The 4747-nt window shown below is 36.8% G+C and overlaps 1 protein-coding gene across 1 annotated transcript in view; it reads right to left on the reverse strand.

Moving 5' to 3' along the window:
- Window positions 1-4747, reverse strand: part of LOC119656020 (calpain-A) — a 118754-nt gene that overhangs the window by 75142 nt on the left and 38865 nt on the right. The window lies entirely within an intron of this gene.

The following is a 4747-nucleotide window of genomic DNA, read 5'->3' on the forward strand; positions in this document are numbered from 1 at the left end:
CATTTTAGATTTGTTAAAATTAAAAATATAGTCAAAATTTTCTCAGTTTGCGTTTTAGGATCATTGTTTTAGGTACTTACGAAAATTCATTTCCTCAAATTATAGTGGCAGAACTTACCTGAAATTAATATTAAAATGAAATTAAATCATTATAATAACAAAACGTAAATATAGAAAAATAAAATAGACAAATTTAGGTGTTATAGTAAAAGAGCACCGTCTTATAACTTATTTTAAGTATATTCAAAATTAGTTTGAATTTAAGCTCGAATCTATTATAGAATCGGACCCTCGGAGGACTATAAGTAACAAACATCATTAAAACACAATTTTTTATATTTGCATTTAGACAGTAAAAATCCCCCATTTACAAAAACATACACACTTAAATTAAGGATCTACCCAGCTGAAAAATCTGAACTAAATTAGGATGATGCCCCCATATGATATCTAGGCAGAATATTATGTTATTTGAAAATATACTGGAAATCTGCGTTTAATTTATCCTAGCGGTAGGAAATGTTGTAATATGTATAAACGACAATATAGAGCACGATAGTGGAAAGTTTGGTCGAAAACACCCTATTAGTAATAAAATTATAGTAGGTCAAACTTGCTCTTTTCGGGTTAGATTAGTAAAGAAAACAAATTTCTCAAGGCATCATAGTATTTCTGTATTATATTAGGTGAATTTTCTAACATACTAAATGCATAAACATTACGAACTAGAAACAGCATAAAAATAGAACCACCATGTGCGAAAATATTCTCACAACAGAAATACACAAAATCTTTTATACTTTAAGTGCTGAACTACTGCTATTTCCCCACAAAATAAAGTTTTAATTCTATCGATACTATCGTATGCTTGCTTGAAATCTATGAGCGTTATCGCCTCCCTGCTTACTTCACGTTACATATTAAACGCACTTTTCAAATAGAACTAAACAGCGATTCTCCAACTGTTGAGCACATCAGCGGGATGGAACACAAAGTAGTGTAGAATGGAAGCTTCATTGAAGAGTTCTCAATCTGGTGGTGAGGTACATAGGTTAGAGCTGGGTAATATGGGGTAAAATAAAACTGGAATTTTTTTTAATCACTGCTAAAAATCCCATGGGATAACTGGATAAAGAGCGAAACTGTGGTGGGACATTATTTAATAGTAAACACTTTCTCATTAGGGACATATATTTAACTGCTTTACAGTATCTATTAATTTGTACACTTTGCATATCTAAAAAGGCGCTGACGAAAGTGATCATCATTTGGCCTTCGCTTGCGTGTTACATCTGTGTACACTAGTCGAATTGGAGGCCTCTCCGAGCAAGCTGTCGTTAATGGGAGAACTGTTTTCGGATCAGATGGTAGATATCCTGCAGTAGGCCCCTACCAAAAGTGTTCTCTTCTGGGATCATCCAGTGGAATTGCTCGAGAAAGATGTGGCGCAGACTAGTAGAGTAAATTCCTCGGAAAGTCATGGAGGGAGCTAACACATATTTTGATGAACCAACAACAATGGCGCGTAGGTGTGATTGAACCATTATTTCCAATATAGGGGTCAATATTAACACTATATTAATGGTTATTGTGTTTAATTCCAACTTAGATACATAGATGTTAAGAAAAAGCCACCAAATATATGTGATAACCAATATTTTTTCTATTAAAGTTGTTTGTTAGTTAAAACATTCGATCACTTGAATAAAGCACATTTTATATATCATAAACAGCGACATATTTTCCCTATGCATCTTCCTCTATAATATCCTTCTCTTCTACAAAGTGCAATACATCGCCTGGTGCTGCAGTAACTGTTAAATACTGTCGTTATTTGAAATAAAAGATAAGTCCTTAATCTGATACCAAATATTTCTGAAAAATGTGAACTTACTACATCTTCCTTCTATATTTTTAATAATCACCAAATCGAAATTCATAGCAAACACAAAAGATATGCTTAGAAAACATATCGTAAAAACATTCCACAGTCTCATATTAGATTGGAAAAAAGAAGACAAGATCCTTATTTCACGGAGCGATACTACCAACTGAAATCTTTTTTAAGATTTTCATGATGAAAGAACAGACAAGATAAGCTAAAAATGGAAGACTTTGATTATTCCAAGAAAGATTTCGCTATGTTTGCAAGTTTAGATACATTCCAATACAAGGTTTAGTTATCATGGCTGTTATCTTTCATTGTAACGATAACGGGGAAAAATTTGAACTGATTTTGGAAAATATTTTTGCAATTGCTACTTTTGTGACATTGAGGACTACGTTTTAGAGGTTTTATCTTTCAATAACATGAATTATGTCTATAGACCCCTTACAGTAAGGAAAAGTAGGAGAAAAAACGGAAAAGATATTATTCTGACGTCTAAGTTCTTGGGCGGTGTAGGGCAAAGACCAAGGACCAAGATTGGCATTCGATAATAAAATAAAGGAGCTCCATGGATTCGATAAGAAGAGGAAAGACTACGGCATACGGTCCATAAAAGATGTCAGGCTGAGATATGGAAACGTCAAGGATGAAAATAATGTAAAACGTTTGAGTGGCAGATATGAGCTAGGCAAAGCTTCCTCAAATCACGAAGTGGAAGTAGGATAAATACGCAATAAGGCTGCGGGTATTGGAAAAATCGATCAGCCAATAATCACTCGAAAGGCAAAAGGTTTTCACCACAAAGAAAACAAAGCATGCAAAAGGGGCGGCTGAAGTTCGTTTAGTGAAAGGGCGAACCTCAAAAGGAGAACATGGAGACTCGAAAAAAGAAAAACTATTATCTTACTGATGAAGGCAGTCCTCAAACTGTTTGCCGCGGAGAGAGTGAAAGTGGGCTGGGTTATATGTCGACTTTAGAAACAGGTAGCGTTAAAACGATGCTACAAGGGAAACGGGGAAGGGGAAGGTTTATTGGCAAATTGCGGAAAAAAACATAGGAAGTTAAAGTGAAGGTAAGAGGAATTGACGTCTGACGCTTCTGTGCTTCTCCTAGTGCAATACTCGGTGAATATGAGGCGATGTCTACCTTTCTGAGAAAAAGTGTCAGTGGAAGAAAGGAGTGCTTACAGTATATCCAGCGGCCTGCCCCGTTGGAAGTAGAAAGCTTTTAAGAAATATAAGCTTTTCCAAGCAATCGCGATTGATTTATATTTGTTCTGTCATGGAGAGAGGTGTCCAAATTACACGATAGATTATGCCATCATTCTCAGAAGACACGCTCTTCTCATTAGACGTCACAAGTACTTCAGGTAGTAGAGGTGTCCAAATTTCACGATAGATTATGCCATCATTCTCAAAAGACACGCGCTTCTCAGTAGACGTCACAAGTACTTCAGGTAGTAGTGCAGAGTTGGCCGACCTATTCCCGAACACTTTCGAGATGCGCCTGAAAGAAGGAATATTCCCAGTTTAATGGAAACAAAAGCAAAAATTGGTATTATTACGCAAACTTACTAAGTCACCAGTCCCCATAACACCGTATTGTCCTACTGCCAAAGTCATTTACAATAGGCTTCTGTCCATAATTGAAAACAGCAATGTTCTGTTCGAGCGTCAATATGGGTTTCGATGTACCCATTCTACGGTGGATGCAATAAGCATGGTTGTGGTCCTGGCAAGAGCCGGAATCAGTCAACAAAAAACAAAAAATCAAAGCCGTGTTGGATGAGGTAAGTTTTCCCAGATAATTGGAAGGACTGGTCGAGAATTATCTTGCGGAGAAATTTTCCTTGTTTGGTTCGGACAATGCATCCAAAAAGTACATCGTCTTATCAAGGGTATATATATGGAGTTCTCATAATAGATAACGGAGGTTTATGCAACAAACGGTAAAGTCTAAACTAGGAATCACTATTTTGATCTTGGAAGGGAGATGGAAGTGATCATGATCTCGAATCAAGAGTGTACGAAAAAAAGAACACTATCAAAATGGAATTGGGGGGCATATAGTTATATCCAAGCTGACTATCAGATATCCGAAGGTGATTATTGACACTTGATTGACCTTGACGAGTATTTTGAACATGCCTTTTAGAAGCGGCCAATGTTATTGTGATATTAATATGAATGCTGCTAAACGTCCGTGCCGAAAAATACCTAAAGTCCACTTTTAGCTGGAATAATGCTGTTGTGTGAGTTGCCTGTATGGGTAGAGATGTGGTGCGGCAGGATTCGCGGCATTCGAAATTTATTTGTCGCGAATACCAGCGGACAGATGACCGGCGCTCTCCACTCAGTTCAGACCTCGCTACAAGAGTGAATAACAGAGTAGGTGACGAGAAACGTCAGATAAAAAAATAATAATAATAGGAAAAAAGACAGTTCGCAGTCATTGTGAAAAGAACGAGTTTTGTGCAGAAAAGAAAAGGGGCTGATCCTTAAGTATCCAAAGAAGAGCATCTGGCTTAAGAGCGATAATGGGAGAGGTATTGGCGTGTTTCCTGATATCGTAAAAATAGTAGAAACAATAATGCTGAAACGTATAAAAGAACACCTCGAAATTTTTATCCACGGTGGATAAGGTGGCTTCCGCTCTGGAGTTGCTGGCACTGACTTCATCAACATCTTACAGATTATTTTCTTCATCGATTTCAAAAAGGCTTCCAGCAGCGTCTACAGGCCGTGTATCTGAAATATTCTGTGAAGAAGGGGCATTGCGGAGAAACTAAACTTATTATCAGAGCGACATGTGGTGATATAAAAGGAAAAACCCAACGAAGTAGCATATGTTAAGCAATA

This window comes from Hermetia illucens, chromosome 4, assembly GCF_905115235.1.
Source record: "Hermetia illucens chromosome 4, iHerIll2.2.curated.20191125, whole genome shotgun sequence".
NCBI classification, from domain to species: domain Eukaryota; kingdom Metazoa; phylum Arthropoda; class Insecta; order Diptera; family Stratiomyidae; genus Hermetia; species Hermetia illucens.